Source organism: Gymnoscopelus braueri (genome assembly GCF_963280865.1).
Source record: "Gymnoscopelus braueri genome assembly, chromosome: 23".
Lineage (NCBI taxonomy): Eukaryota > Metazoa > Chordata > Actinopteri > Myctophiformes > Myctophidae > Gymnoscopelus > Gymnoscopelus braueri.
The window spans coordinates 19,473,505-19,490,570 of NC_137625.1; the positions used below are offsets into that span (position 1 = coordinate 19,473,505).

The following is a 17,066-nucleotide window of genomic DNA, read 5'->3' on the forward strand; positions in this document are numbered from 1 at the left end:
TGTGTGTGTGTGTGCGTGTGCGTGCGCGTGTGTTCCCCAGCCGGCACAGATAACTGTGGCAGTGAGTGGTCCTGCTCCTGAGTATTAACATAACATTAGGATGCTGCTAGCAATCCCACTATATTGCACAACTGGCATAATTGACTAGGAAAAGAGAGACTCTGTCTGTGGGACAGAGACGGTTTTCTTTTCTTCCTGTCTATGTCTATGTCTCCCTCTTTCTCTGTTCTCTATCTATCCCCAGCTCTCCCTCACTATCTTTCTCTCCTCACTAATCCAAGCCTCTTTCCTTTGTCACTCTATCATTCTATGTCTCTCTCTCCCTCTCTCTCTTTTCGACATCATGCCTCCACGGGTGCCATGGTTACCAAACAGCATCGATGACACATCTCCCTCTATATTTATTACTCGGTTGCCTTAGCGATGGTTTGCACCGTGGCGAGTGAGAAGAGAAGCATGTGACCCTCAGATAGATAGCCAGATTGTGTTAAACTATGTTTTGCTGAGTGTTAAATTATCTACCTGGGGTGACAGGGCCTTCTCGGTGGCCGCCCCCTCCCTATGGAACTCGCTCCCAGCTCACATCAAAGCTGCCCCCACCCTCGCCACGTTTAAAACCACACTCAAGGCTGGCCTAGCGGTTTTCATCTAGTTTTTTCCTAATAAAGTTGTTTTAAAGCGAAACAACAAGAAAATGGCATTTGATCAGCATTCTAAGTCAATAGATTTACTCCCTCTCAGATTGGCCAACTGTCAGTTGGGCAAATCCCAGAAGTCTCCGAATGCAATGATTAAATAATAAGAATTTTTCTTTGATTTTGATTCAAAAAGTGATTTTCTGCATGCTAGCTCAACACTCAACGACCCAATTTAAATAAACACATTCTCCTATGATCTCTCAGAGACTTAGAGAGTGGAAAGGTCAAGTGAGGGTGGAAACCGGCAATTGAGCGGGTATGAAGCAAAAAAACTAAAACAAAAAATAACATGTTAGAATTTGGCATTCTCATAAACAAATATGATTTGAACAGCTAATAGTCAGGGGATATTAGCAGAAGAATGTCCAATCCTGGAATAAATTCCTTACCAAAAAAAATCTTCACCAATGTGTTTGTAAAAGTGTCTAGTAACACATCTCACAAAGACTGAAATGCAGTTTTCCTAGGGGAATTTTTGACAGCTGCTGAAAGTTGGGGTACCCACCATAACCTTATGCAGGGGGGAAAAAAAATCAAAATTTAATTCTGTTTTAAGTAGCATGTGAGGGGTCAAACTAGGGTGTTTTTATGATTCTGAATCCATTGCAAGCATTTGTTTTGCACCAAAACCACTCCTTGGGCTAAAAACGGCCCAATCTCAATGGGCTTTTTACACAAAAAGTATACCTGGAAAAGGATGGCTATGGCCGTTTTTAGCCCAAGGAGTGGTTTTGGTGCAAAACAAATGCTTGCAATGGATTCAGAATCATAAAAACACCCTAGTTTGACCCCTCACATGCTACTTAAAACAGAATTTGTTTTTTCCCCCCCCGCATATGGTTATGGTGGGTACCCCAACTTTCAGGAGCTGTCACAAATTCTCCTAGGGAAACTGCATTTCAGTCTTTGTGAGATGTGTTACTAGACACCTTTACAAACACATTGGTGAATACTTTTTTTGGTAAGGAATTTATACCAAGATTTTTTTAAATATCCCCTGACTATAAATCCTCCACGCCCCCACATCTCCCATAGGAGAGGAAGAAGTCCAACCTGGCAAACTCACTGAAGCTCTTTGTAAACAAATACAAGGACATTTATATATCAATATACATTTAATTTCACAGTTAACAGTAGAAAGAGAATTGCAAGTAGCTGATTTTGTATGATAGATATCTACAATGTACGTTTATACTTTATAGTCCACTGACACATTTCCATTGTATGTCAATTTAATGGACAATAAAGTTTTCTTTATCTTTATATTATACCAACTACTACTACTTCCCCCTCTTGTGATCTCATTACTGTGCAATTCCATTCTGCTAACCATTTCAAAAATTCTCATCTTAAGTCATTTCCATATAATTATATGGGGGAGCCATTGTTGTCTAGATAAGGACTAGTATGTAAATCGGTGAAGTCCCTATCTTTAAACAACAAAAAAAACTTTGAAAGTGGAATAACGGCGGGGACGGAGGCAAGTGAAGCAGTAGGGAGGAGGGGAGCAGTTGCCAGCAGCAGGTACAGCAAGTGTGGCTTCAGAGGATGTTCAACACTACGATTTCTTTTTCTCAGGCGCTCTAATTCCAGCACACTGATGTAGGTGAAACTTCATAAACTGTTCCTGTTGGCGGATGAACCAGTCAAAAAGGCCCTTTGTGGCCCTTTGTTGTAAGATGGATCACAACATAACTGTGCTAAGAATCATCCTAGATTGTGTGGCTGCCTGGCATTTTCAAAAAGGTCTGGGACAAATCCCTTCATTGACGGATGTAACAATTAGAGGCACAACATACATCAGAGGCTAAATGAGCTTGAGAAAAAACCTAATTGAAAATAAAAGACAGGGGAGTGCCTCAGGACATCCTAAAAAGGGCTTCAAATTAAATTCAGCATGGCGAGTCTGCTACCACTAACAATTATTTTCAGAATTGATTATTCAGATGATTAATTAATCTATGTAATTCATTTAAACCATAGAATGATGGTTAATTAAGATAATAAAGTACAAAGTGGTGGTAAATGCGACAAATTATATGCCAGACATCTTGAATTTGCTTAAAGCTACAATGCAAGTTTTATGACCATTACCTCTGCCGAAGGAGAGGGGTCATTGTAGCAATGTCCAAACCACAATGAAGATGGTAGCACATCTAATACCGGGTCGGTATCGGTTCTATTACCTCGGAACTTGGGTCTGTCTATCATTATGTGTAATACCCGAGTGGATCCGAGAAGACACGTACTACTGTGTGACTGTGTGTGTGTGCGACGTGCTGCACTGATAAGGACAGAAACGCAATGAAGTGCAGTTTAACTTGTGCGATGTTTTAGGCTGGTTTAGGATCAGAAAAGTTGAGCTACGCAAAGCATGCTGATGTGAAAACACCGGCGTACAATCATGGATTCCTCTGACACTTGTCCTCAACGAGGTGAAAGCAAAGCTTTAATCATAAAATGGTCATTGGTTATTGGTCAATAAGTATTCAGTCCACATTTATATACAAAGAAAACCTTTTGTCACGCATTTTAAATTAATAGCCTACCGATCTGCTCATAGCCTATTGATTTATTGTCTCCCCAGGCCGAAAGGCATGGCCGAGACTATGTTTTGCACCCTGTCTGTCTGTCCGTCCGTCCGTCCGTCCGTCCGTCCGTCCGTCCGTCCGTCCGTGTGTGTGTGTGTGTGTGTGTGTGTGTGTGTGTGTGTGTGTGTGTGTGTCCGTCTGTGAACAGCTAATCTCCGGCACTGTTGGCTTGATCTGTAAACTGTGCACACACACTGATACTACATAACTTTAGTGTTCAGGTTCTGATAATAACTGGACAGGAGTCAGGAATCATTCTTAGCTTGGTTTATTACGATAGGCTTGTCTGGGTTAGTAAAAGTGTTAATGTCCATCCATAGTCAGAGAGGCTTACATACATTTCACTTCCACAAGCTCCTCCTTCCTACACATCTGGTATCCATTTCAGAAGAGAACACAGATAGATCATTACATGCTAGTCACTCTTGACCATTCTAGCCACCATTGACCTTTTAGATTGACCTTTACTCCGGTCTAAGTCAAATAAGCATTCCATAAAATTAGCTGGACAATGGGCCACCTATAGTACTATAGACATGGTCTCAGGAACATCGGTTCCTGGTCATTATAAATCATAGGGAAAAGGCCTTAAACGATATAGTTGCAATCAGATATACTATCAGTTAACAATACATACTAACACACACTCCCGAAGTGTCAGAACCCTCACTCCCGAAGTGTCAGAACCTCTGCCCCAAATTTTTCACATAGGCCTGTTATAGCGCCACCAGGAGGCCGCTTTTTGCAAAACACATTCTTTGACAGTACTCCTACAGATTTTGTCCAAAGATCATGCAAATCGGTACACAGTATCTCTATAGTCATTAAACGAAACGGATGTTTCAGATTTTTCATATTCCATCCTGATTGGCTAAGATTGGCTTCCAAAGTTTGCGGAAGTGCTCCGTTTTGAACAAAATACCTCAAATCATGTAATCACAGCATGTAATTTCCGTGAACGTTTTCACGCACATTCCCACTAGGCCGAGGAAGAAATGCCACAAGAAAGGCCAATTCGTATTTTTACCTATAACTGCACCAATCCGTGTAAAACTTTGTATGTGCACTGTCTAGAGGCCAAGGAAAAACCTTTGCCCTGCATTTTTCACATCTGCCTTTTATAGCGCCACCAAGGAGGCCGACTTGTGTAAAACACATTTTTGGATACTACTCCTTCAGATTTTATCCACATTTCATGCAAATCGGCATACATGATCTCTATAGACGGATCTGTTTGATTTTTTATTTTCCATCCTGATTGGTTGAGATGACATCTAAAGTTTGCAGGAGTGGCCCGTTTTTAACAAAATGTAGCAAATCATGAACGCAGCATCCGATTGCGGTGAAACTTTGCACGCCCATTCGCACTACATTGAGGGACAAATGCCACCCTTTAAACATTGCCATATTATAGCGCCACCAGGAGGCAGATTTTTGTAAAAGAAAATGTTTTATATTACTCCTAAAAAAATTGTCCAAACATCACACAAATCGGTACACATTATCTCTATAGTCAAGTGATCAAGACGGATCCATCAGATTTTTCATATTCCATCCTGATTGGCGAATGCCGAACATTGCTGGCCCACAATAACCTACCTGACCTGGCGGAGACCTATGCTCCGATGAGCACTTTTTCTAGTTTTCTGTGTACCATGGACTCATGGAGATGAAACAACAAAAATACAAGATGTGTAACAGACAGACAGTAAAATGTTTACACCAGATTTAGAAAAAATATCAAATGAAAGATACACATCCAATTCTTGTTTACAAAGATATTCATCCATCCATGGATGGATGGATGGATGGATGAATGAATAGACAGTCAGACAGACAGACAGACAGACGACACACACGATCAGAGGGCTAGAGTAATAGGCTGACAGACTGTGACAGAGACTTGAGAATCATTATGTTCTCATATAAACAGCATCTGTACCCGACAAGACTGTAAAATGTGTGTGTGTGTGTGTGTGTGTGTGTGTGTGTGTGTGTGTGTGTGTGTGTGTGTGTGTGTGTGTGTGTGTGTGTGTGTGTGTGTGTGTGTGTGTGTGTGTGTGTGTGTGTGTGTGTGTGTGTGTTTCAGGACAACAAAACGATACATTAGCCTGTGTGGGCTCTACAATGGAGAGATACACTGATAAGCATAGACAGTGGGAGATGAAAAGGTTTTACGGTGTGTGTGTGTGCATGAGTGCATCCTCAGGTTGATGCCATGCTCTCTCATTTATTATGACTGTAGTTTTGACAATAAACCAACGGCTGCTTTATAATGGCATTTTAATGACCAGGTACAGGGTTTTGTGCTTTTATTTTGTGTTTTTTTATGACAGCTTAAAGCCACAGTCATTAATATTTTATCTACAGTATGTATGTTTGTTTGTCCCCGCAAAGGTAGACAGCTCATGGCACTACATGCATAACATGGCAAAACAGAACCACCTTTGTGAGCGTGCAAGTTTGATTGTTGAAAATATATGCAAGTCTTGTGTATGTGTTGTCAAGATGATCCTAGTAGGGATGGGACGACAATACAATATTGTTTATCGTGGTAAGAAACGCTCGCAAGGGTTCCTCCAATCCAATTAACTTTTTCACGGTTGGATATCCTGTGGTCTTGAGAGAATCAGCGGATATGGAAACAGTCTGTGTGCGTATGAGTGTGCGGAAAACCGTTTCGGAGTAGGCAGGCTCTAGCCTGGCTGCCACTGTTTTCATTCTGAATAGAATCCAAATTCCAATACTCAAATGTCTGCCTCCTCTGTCCTCCAGCATGGTGGTGGTGTTACATTGACATTGGTGAGTTGCCGAAATATGTACCCATCTTGAAGACTTCACTTCACATAATGTTTGTTTATTAACAGAGCTAAACCTAGTATCCTCTGTTAATAAACAAAAGGCAGTAATTTACGTTTAGACATTGACATTATGTGAAGTCCACAAGATGGTCACATATTTCAGCACCAACTTGCGACTGCTCTGCAGTGTCATTAGTGCCGCAGTTGCACCGCGGTGTATCTACGTAGGTGGTGCGCCTCTTTCCCCATCTACTGTAGCTGCGCCTTGGGCTGGCTCCCACAGTGTCAGTTTTCTCGCTGCCCCTAGCAGCCTCATACTTGTCTGTGACCCGTTGGAAACCTCAGTGGAGGTCCACGTTCCTGATGTGGTCCTCCTATGTGACATCAAGTACATCAAGAGCTCCATCCCGTTGGCAGTGGCAATGGTTTTGTCCTCCATTTTGTCCGCCATTATTTTTGTTTTCTTAAGCTTCAGGCCGATCTTCCTGCACTCCATTTCCACTGTCGGTAGTAGTTCTTCAAACTCAGGATGGGGTGACTAAGATAAAAATTCTCCAAATTAGGCTGTGATATATAAAGCTTCTGAAAGGCAGGTCCTCTTTTTAAAGTCCATCCTGGATCAATGGATATATCAATTATCAATACTTTTCTAAATGCATCAACCTCACTAAATGAGTTTCTTGTATGTGAAAATATACTTGGCAAAATAAAGGATTTTGATTGTACAGAATATGTGGAGGTCTAGAAAAACAAAGATGGGTGCAGAGAGCAGGAGAGAGGGGCAGAGGGAAATGAAGAGAAGGTAAAGCGAGTCCGTATTGGATGGCGTGTCCGTATTGGATGGATGTGTCACAGGGACTCCTCTCTCTGTGTTGTCTGACCTTTTTAACAAGTACTAATGAGACAGAGACAGATGGAGGGGGGAGAGAAAGAAAAAGAGATGGGGAAGGAGAGAGTGGGCAGACTCTGTCAGAGTTAGGGAGATAGAGGGAGAGAGAGTCGGAGACGAGAACAGTTGAAGAGACAGAGAAGAAAAAGAACTAGAAAAAGTGCTCCTCGGAGCACAGGTCTCCGCCAGGTCAGGTAAGTTATTGTGGCCTCCTGGTGGCGCTATAATAGGCCAATGTGAAAAGGGTGGCATTTCTTCCTCGGCCTACTGGGAATGTGCGTGCAAATGTTCACGGAAATCGCACGCCACGTTCATGATTTCAGACATTTTGTTCAAAACGGACCAATCCTGCAAACTTTGGAAGTCAACCTTAGCCAATCAGGATGGAATATGAAATATCTGACAGATGCGTCTTGATCACATGACTATAGAGATACATTGTACCGATGTGCGTGATGTTTGGATAAAATCGGAAGGATTAATATCCAAAAATGTATTTGACATAAGTCGGCCTCCTGGTGGCGCTGTAAAAAGCAGATGTGAAAAATGCAGTGCAGATGTTTTTCCTTGGCCTCTAGGGAGTAGGCGTGCAAAGTTTCACGCAGATCGGTGCAGTTATAGTTAAAAATGCAAATCGGCCTGTTATAGCGCCACCATGAGGCTGATGTGAAAAGTTTTAAGTGCCATTTCTTCCTCGGCCTAGTGGGAATGTGCGTGTGCAATTTTATGGAAATGGCAAGCTGCGTTCATGATTTGAGGCAGTTTGTTCAAAACGGACCAATCCTGCAAACTTTGGATAGTAACCTTAGCCAATGAGGATGGAATATGGGAAATCGGACAGATCAGGGTTGATCACATGACTATAGAGATACTGTGTACCGATTTGCATGAGGTTTGGTTAAAAACTGTAGGAGTAATGGGGAAAAATGGGTTTTGCACAAATCGGCCTCCTGGTGGCGCTATGACAGGCCTATGTGAAAAATTTGAGGCAGAGGTTCTGAATTGGCATCCAGGGAGTGTGTGTGCACAGTTTCGCAGCGACCGGGCCAACGGTGCCTGAGATTTGGTGGTAACACACAGACAGGACACACGGACGGACCCACGGACGGACACACGGACGGACGGACGGACAGGGGCGAAAACATACTCTCTCGCCATGCCTTTCGGCCTGGCGGAGACAATGATCGCCAGGGAAGGAAAAGAGGAGAGACAGGGACACGTACAGTAGAGCGACAGAGTCAAACGTACAGTAGTTCATTATAGAGTGATCTAATAGGTCCATAAGGATTTGTTGTTAATGAGCCACCTATGGACCGGTGGACAGACATGACATTAAAGGGAAACACTCACGACCGAGTACATGTCACACACACAGAAAAGGGGGTTATTTATCTGTTTCCCTCTCGATGCTCAAGCTCTGGTCTGACATTACACAACAGAAACCAATGCCTAATCTCCATATCACCATATCTCCAATCTCACAATATGATATTGTCTAAGGATTGTGTCCGTACAAGGACAACACACACACACACACACACACACACACACACACACACACACACACACACACACACACACACACACACACACACACACACACACACACACACACACACACACACACACACACACACACACACACACTCTGTGTAATAGCCTCTCTCAAGTGTTCTAGGTTGATATTCCTTGTTTCAGGGACAAGGTGGCACGAAAGGTGGCCTCCTCGGAACAGAGGAAGGAGAGAGGCTCATAAAACAGACAGACTGCCTCTGACCACTGCTTCACACATTGTGTGTGTGTGTGTGTGTGGGGTTGCCACTCATAGCTCGCGCATCAGAGAGTATACATTATATGCATTTGATTGCATGTTCCTTCGTTTTTATGTTTTTTGTAATGCTGAATTAACACCAGCAGCGTTGGTTCGCTGCCCGGTCCTGAGAATGTGGCTTGTTTCAATGCAAAGTCTATGGAGAGGAGTGACCGCCGCCCACTGCTGAGAACCTCACAATGTGACGCACAATTGTACAGAGTGATAAACCAATCAGAAGCATGCTGTGCTCTGACGCAGATGTGGAATAGGCATATAAGTAGTTAATAATATTGATTTTAACATAGTTGTATGTATGGTCTTATTCATGATTGGGCTACATCATGGCCTATTTCTTGCCTAAACGTAAATCTCCTCCTTCCTTTTTGTTGAGGCACCACTTGAGATGGACAGAAATGGACGGCTGTATGGAAGTAGCAAATATATAAAAACATTAAGCTAGTAGAGACAGTTAACTATCTATCCCTAGTATTGTAGGAGCAGAGACGGCTCCGGTGCTGCGGGGGGTTCAGAGCGGCTCAGGCCAACTGCTCTGCCAAGCGAGGAGAGCTGTTACGCACGGAGAAGAAGAGACAATCAATGCCCATCTCTTGCAGCGTTTTTGAAAATAACCTATTCATTTCTGGAAATAAATTGGCCATGTAGTTGCACAGTCAACAGTTGCTAGTTTAAAACCTTTATCAATATTCGTTTCTTCACCTCCGTTTGTACGGTGAACATCCACTTGATGTGGCTGGTGCGAGAGTGGCTGTTTCTGTTTCTGTCCACTTTGGCTGAGTGGGAGAGATTGTGTGGCATGTGTTGGAGAGGGAGACGGAAAATGAGAGACAGAGTGAGAGAGTGATAAAAACAGTGTGTGTGTTCTGTTTGTGCTTGTTTATAAACTGAAGAGTGCAAAGTCACCGTCTCCAGACAAAATTCGTTTTCTATTCAACAGGTTCATCCCTGTTTCTATACCCTGTTGTGCTCAGTCCGCCTCTTCTCTCCTAATAATAATTCATTTGTAATGCACTTTACATTTGAAGCCGATCTCAAAGTTCTACAGAGTAATCAACATAAATCCTGACTAGATAAAACATTTTAAATGATTAAAATCGCACAGAGGCATAAAGCCTAAGGATGGAAGCCAGTATAGATAAGAAAAAGCTTTGTTAAAAAGAAAAAGCATCAACATTTGTGATTCTACTGGCTCGCAGACTGATACTGTTGAATTGGAACTCATACTGCACTGATGAAAAATGATTTTATTATTATTTGTCTTTAATTCATTTGATGTATCCCTCTGTTTCTTTTGTATTTTGCTTTATGATTAATGTGCATTCACGTGTACTGTAGTACAATATATCCGCCTAAATGCATTATTTTTATTTAAAAAAAGCATCAACCGCCTGTGGTGCTCCCGGCATTCCACAGACGACCAGTGGCCTGGCAGAAGGCTCAGTCGCCCATGGTGCGGAGCTTGGTCCTGGGGTGATGGAGAAGGATGGTGTTACCAGAGTGGAGGTTTCGAGCAGCGGGTTGTCGGGTTAGCAGTTCTTTGAGGTTGCAAGGAGCATTGCTGTGGATGTACTGATGGGTCAAAGGGGAGGTTTTGTATTCAATCCTGGGGGAGACAGGGAGTCAGTGTAGTGAAAGGAGGATGGGTGTGATGTTCTCATATTTTCTCGCTCTCATCTGGATCTTAGCAGCGCTGTTTTGAATGTATTGGAGTTGTGGATGCTCTTGCTAGGATCCCGACGAGAAGTTCATTTCAGCAGTGCATTTCAGAAGTGCCTTAAGGAGACAAAGGAGAAGTTTTTCAGCATCTTAACCAGGTTGGTGACTATGGATGTGAAGGGAAGGTCTTGGCCAGAAAACGTGATGCTGGTTATGGGGGATGATTGGACCTGGTGCAGGCCATAGGTACCAATTCAAATGTCTTCCGTTTTGGAGCTGTTGAGTCAGGAAGTTGTATTTCATCGATGCTTTATCTCCTCCAGACAGATGGTTAGTGTGGAGGAGGATGAGGATGATAAGGAGGAGGATGATGATGATGGCAGGGCTGCAGAGGACGTTGGGTCAATGTCCTGTCCATGTCCAATGTCCTGTCCTGTCTTGTCCTGTGCTGTTGTCCTCTCCTCTGCAATCTTGCCCTGTCCTTTCCTCTCCTGTCCTGTCATGTCCTCTGAGCTCATAATGTTGCCATGAACTCTCTTGACTATAACTCATTTTACTGGCTTGTGTACACGACTACACGGACGGACACACACTTGTTTTGTTCAACAACTCTCTTAATGTCTGCTTTAAGTGGAGCTAGGCACATGTTTATTCATTCCCCAACATGCCCATCAGTCACCTCACTCGGTGTGTGTGTGTGTGTGTGTGTGTGTGTGTGTGTGTGTGTGTGTGTGTGTGTGTGTGTGTGTGTGTGTGTGTGTGTGTGTGTGTGTGTGTGTGTGTGTGTGTGTGTGTGTGTGTGTGTGTGTGTGTGTGTGTGTGGACTCCTATTCAAATATTTCAACTTTAATGGACTCATGCTGCATGTCAATTGTCTATTACAGACAGACAGACAGACAGACAGACAGACAGACAGACAGACAGACAGACAGACAGACAGACAGACAGACAGACAGACAGACAGACAGACAGACAGACAGACAGACAGACAGACAGACAGGTCCATTAGCTGCTCCCCTCATTCTTTCTGGCCACTAAATTATCACAGCTCTCACAGTGTTTTACTGTCCACAGCTAATGGTGTGTGTGTGTGTGTGTGTGTGTGTGTGTGTGTGTGTGTGTGTGTGTGTGTGTGTGTGTGTGTGTGTGTGTGTGTGTGTGTGTGTGTGTGTGTGTTTCGTAGGTCTTGTACAGGCCTGGGTGCATTATTGCATTTGCATATATGTGTGTATGCCTTTCTAAAAACACACTTAGGCCCTCTTAGGGCAGCAACAGACTCTGACATTTACGTACGTAACATAATTAAAATATATGGGATGTAATTGCCTCCATAATTTAGCCCATTTCTACCTCTCTCTCTCTCTCTTATGTCTGTCTTTGTCGCTTTCACTCTCTCTGTGTGTCTCTCTCTCTCTCTCTCTCTCTCTCTCTCTCTCTCTCTCTCTCTCTCTCTCTCTCTCTCTCTCTCTCTCTCTGGGTTGATAGTTAACATGACTTATTAATTTGTCTTTCTCCCACCTCCATACACATTGACATTTAGGTAACAGCGAATGGTAATGCACCACACCCAAGGACGTTCAATGGTAAAAAATATGGTATTAGAAGGAGCTGTGGTGGAGAGCACCAATTTCTTCATTGCAAAAATGAAAATAATATCAAATGAATAAAAACCTCCCCAGAGATAATTGTCAGAGTGGGACATGTATACTGCTATGTTCACAATATCCTGCTTCTCTGTCAGGCTCACGTCTTTCCTGAACTTTGAACTACGGACTGTGCATGAGAAAGGATTCTGATCTACTGCATGACCTCTTTGTGCTGAAATAATCTCCAATAACCTTGGCCCTTAGATTTATTCCACACTATTATGTTGTGTGTCTGTGTGTGTCTCATGTACACATGCAGAAAATAATCCTGACTTCAGAAATCTGTGACCATGAATCCTTTAATTTCCTCTGACCAGGAAACAGCCGCTGATATAAGCTGTTATTGTTCATAGCTGACCTTCCTGGCTGATATATCCTGTCAGAAGTCACCTGTGTGTGTGTGGTGTGTGTGTGTGTGTGTGTGTGTGTGTGTGTGTGTGTGTGTGTGTGTGTGTGTGTGTGTGTGTGTGTGTGTGTGTGTGTGTGTGTGTGTGTGTGTGTGTGTGTGTGTGTGTGTGTGTGTGTGTGTGTGTGTGTGTGTGTGTGTGTGTGTGTGTGTGTGTGTGTGTGTGTGTGTGTGTGTGTGTTATCCAGGGTGACTTAGAAAGTGTGTTGGACAGTACAGTAGCAGAATACTGTGATTGCCAGCAGTCCAAAGAATTCTAGAAGTAGGGCTGGGCAATACGACTTCATATCAATATCACGATTATTTAAAATGTTCACCTTGATTGCGATTAATGAACGATTATTTACGCTAAAAAAGTGAAAATGGCAGATCAACAAGCTCACAATGTGTCATCATTGTATGATTTAGTGGTTAATCAGACTAATCTATTTATTTGATTATAAAAAATCAATTCAAACTTTCGTGTCAAATCGTTGACATAAGAAATTAAAAAAGGATTAACAAAATATTCTCAATTATTCAATTAACCTACATGAGCAAGCATTTTTTTTATAGTTGGTCTGATCTCTGCCATCCACTTGACTTAGAACGATCTTTAAAACTCTATTTTTATAGCTATAGTTATAGTGCTCAGTGTGAACGGCCCTATATATTTCCCCTGCCCAGGTGGAAGGCAGTGATACAGCTGGGCGGTGTGAGGGAGTGGAGAGAACAAGAGATGGAGCTTGGGGAAGGAGAGGAAGAGGCAGAACAGTGGGATGGAGTGAGGAAGGACTAGAGGGAAAATGAAGAGAAGTGGGTTAAAAATTACCAAACTAATTTCTTGATTGGTGATTTCCTCCTGTATAATTTAAAGATGTTATAAAGGTAAATGTCAGAAGCTATTTCTGCCCAGAGGGCTTCATTTTAAAAGGAACACACACACACACACGCACATGCGTGCACACGCACATGCGCGCGCACACACACGCGCACATGCGCACGCACACACACACACACACACACACACACACACACACACACACACACACACACACACACACACACACACACACACACACACACACACACACACACACACACACACATATCAACTTATCCAGTTCATCAAAGGACCACTTCACCCATTTTCAACCTATCTTTATATAATTGGTCCTCACTAATACTCATTATAATTTGGTGCCATTTTTGTCTATTCACTCTATGTCTCAGAGGAGGTCTGTGGACAGTTCAGACACCAACCTAGAAGTGACATGTTTCATTATTAACTCTTTGACTGCGGACGACGCGATAACGCGTCAAGTGCTACTTTGTCCAGTTGGCCGTCGACGCGCTCGACGCGCTGGACGCGCGTTCATTGTTTAATCTCTGATTGCGCTATGCTGCTTAATATTCAATGTTATTCTCGAGTTCCACTTACTTCACGGACATCTGCATCCGGTTTCATGACCTGGATTCCGTTTCCGGTTTTTGATTCTTTTCCCCAGTCATTTTCGTCCAAAATAGGTAAATAAACGGTCTTTCACACGGTATGACGGACAAACGGACAGTTTCTCTTCTATAATCTATGGTCTGGGTGACGATCAGTCATCGCCCTCGTGTATCACGACGGCATTTTGGCGATCAAAACAATCTGGGACGACGTCACTTCCGTTTTCATGTTTTTCTCTGTCTAATCTATCAAGAAGGCTGAGAGAGACCCAACGGCCTGATCAATTAGTCATGTGCTGCACTCTAGTGGCGGACTTGTGCTGGGTCTTTACATTATGTCCCCTTAAATTATTTTCATGAGAAAAAATCAAAATATAAAAATAAAAAAACACGAAAATTGCTGGCACTGGGGGAGTACTTTATGAAAATACTCTGGCAGTCAAAGAGTTAATACGAGAACAATGGCTTCTATTATAGCATGCACATTTTCCAGGTGTAGAAAGCCTGCAGTTTCTATTATCTTCGATTCCCCATCGATGATGTCACTGGTAGGCGGGTTTCTGAACTGTCCAACGCCCTCCTCTGAGACACAGACGAGTAGGCAAAAAATGTTAGCATATTTTAATGAGCATTAATGATTCATGATCATGACATTTTAATTAATTAACTGTCATAAAAATGATTGATTCATGATTTGTCCTTTTTTGGCATCAATCATTGCACAGGGTAAAATATATGACACAAATTACTTCAATATACTGTACAAAGCCTTTTACTGAAATATACAAAGAAACGACATAAACAATGTACTATGCTCAAAAAAGGCCATAACCTTGCCATCCACAGCCACAGGAGTCATGCTCCTCTCTGGCTGGCTATATTCTGGGTAAGGAACACTAATGTTGACCTTATCTGGTCGCAGCAAGATGAAATCATTAAAATAGTGTGATCAACAACGTGGCATTTCTGTTGGTTTAATACAGCTGTTTTATATAGATGAATGGAAACAATATGATCAATTATGCAAAATAATTGCGATCAGGTGATTTTGTAATAACAGGCCTAAGCAAGGGACCCACTGGAACCCCCTCAAGTTTCCCTGGGGGTCCCCTAGCCCTGGTTCAGAGTGTTAGTGAGTTCTCTCTAACGCCCTGCCGGGCGCTCGGCTCTGCAGTAAAAACTAGAAAAAGTGCTCCTCGGAGCACAAGTCTCCGCCAGGTCAGGTAGGTTATTATGGCCTCCTGGTGGCGCTATAATAGGCCAATGTGAAAAGAGTCCCATTTCTTCATAGGCCTTTCACAGCAATCGGACACTGCATTCATGATTTGAGGCATTTTGTTCGAAAAATCTGGTTTGCTAAATTAGACCTGCTGGTGGCGCTATAACAGGCCAATGTGAAAAGGGGGGCATTTCTTCCTCGGCCAAGTGGGAATATGCGTGCAAAATTTCAAACTTTTTTCCTTTTTTTGGACATAATCTGAAGGAGTAAGAGCAAAACAAAAGTTTTACAAAAGTCAGCCTCCTGGTGGCGCTCTAACAGGCATATGTGAAAAATGCAGGGCAGAGGTTTTTCCTTGGCCTCTAGGGAGTGTGCCTGCAAAGTTTCAAGCAGATTGGTGTAGTTATAGGTAAAAACGTGAATCGGCCTGTTATAGCGCCACCATGAGGCTGATTTGAAAGTTTTCAAGTGGCATTTCTTCATGGGACAAGTGGGAATCTACGTGGAAGATTTCACGGAAATCGCATGCTGCGTTCATAATTTGAGGCATGCCATGTTCAAATCCCAGTCATTCTATGGTTCATTGCTTTTCAACTTTACTAACTGAGGGCTGACATATAAACACTTCCAGACTACAAAGAGACATACAATGGGAGTGGCTGAGAGATGGTCTAGCGGTCTGAAGATCAGTCACTCAACATGGAGATGCCATGTTCAAATCCCAGTCATTCTATGGTTCATTGCTTTTCAACTTTACTAACTGAAGGCTGACATATAAACACTTCAAGAGTACGAAGACACTTATTATGGGAGTGGCTGAGAGATTTCTCAAGGCCAAAATACATAAAAGCAAGTCAAAAGCACGAAGACACATGTGCAGGTAGTGCTGAGAGATGGTGCAGTGGTCTAAAGGTCGGACTCTCAGCACAGAGATTCCATGTTCAAATCCCAGCCCTTCTATGGATCATTGCTTTTCAACTTTACAAACTGAAGGCTGAAATATAAAAGAACACTTCAACAGTACTAAGAGACATATGCTGTTAGTCAGTGAGAGATGGTGTAGTGGGATAGTGATCAGACTGTTAGCACAGAGGTTCCATGTTCAAATCCCAGTCGTCCCATACTTCAAAGTACTTTGAAATTTTCAAGGCCAAAAAGAAAGTCAAATGCACAAAGAGACATGTGAAGGGAGTGGCTGAAAGATGGGATAGTGGTCTGAAGGTCAGACTCTCAGCACAGAGGTTCCATGTTCAAATCCCATTAGTCCCATACTTCAAAGTTGTAGTACTTTGACATTTTCAAGGCGAAAATACAAAAATGCAAGTCAAAAGCACAGAGAGACATGTGAAGGGAGTGGCTGAGAGATGGGGTAGTAGTCTGAAGGTCGGACTCTCAGCACAGAGGTTCCATGTTCAAATCCCAGTCGTCCCATACTTCAAAGTTGTAGTACTTTGAAATTTTCAATGCCAAAATACAAAAAAGCAAGTCAAAAGCAGAAAGAGACATGTGAAGGAAGTGGCTAAGAGATGGGCTAGTGGTCTGAAGGTTGGACTCTCAGCACAGAGGTTCTATGTTCAAGTCCCATACTTCAAAGTTGTAGTACTTTAAAATTTTCAAAGACAAAAAGCAAGTCAAGAGCACAAAGAGACATGTGAAGGGAGTGGTGAGAGATGGGGTAGTGGTCTGAAGGTCAGACTCTCAGCACAGAGATTCCATGTTCAAATCCAAGTTGCCCCATACTTCAAAGTTGTAGTACTTTGAAATTTTCAAGGCCAAAATACAAAAAAGCAAGTCAAAAGCACAAAGAGATATGTGAAGGGAGTGGCTAAGAGATGGGGTAGTGGTCTGAAGGTGGGACTCTCAGCACAGAGGTTCCATGTTCAAATCCCAGTTGTCCC

The 17,066-nt window shown here is 42.7% G+C and overlaps 1 protein-coding gene across 1 annotated transcript in view; it reads left to right on the forward strand.

Moving 5' to 3' along the window:
* The window catches only part of LOC308079520 (calcium-activated potassium channel subunit beta-4-like), a gene marked incomplete at both ends in the record, with an annotated part of 43,772 nt that overhangs the window by 2,261 nt on the left and 24,445 nt on the right, over positions 1 to 17,066 (forward strand). The gene's annotated exons all lie outside the window — the stretch shown is intronic.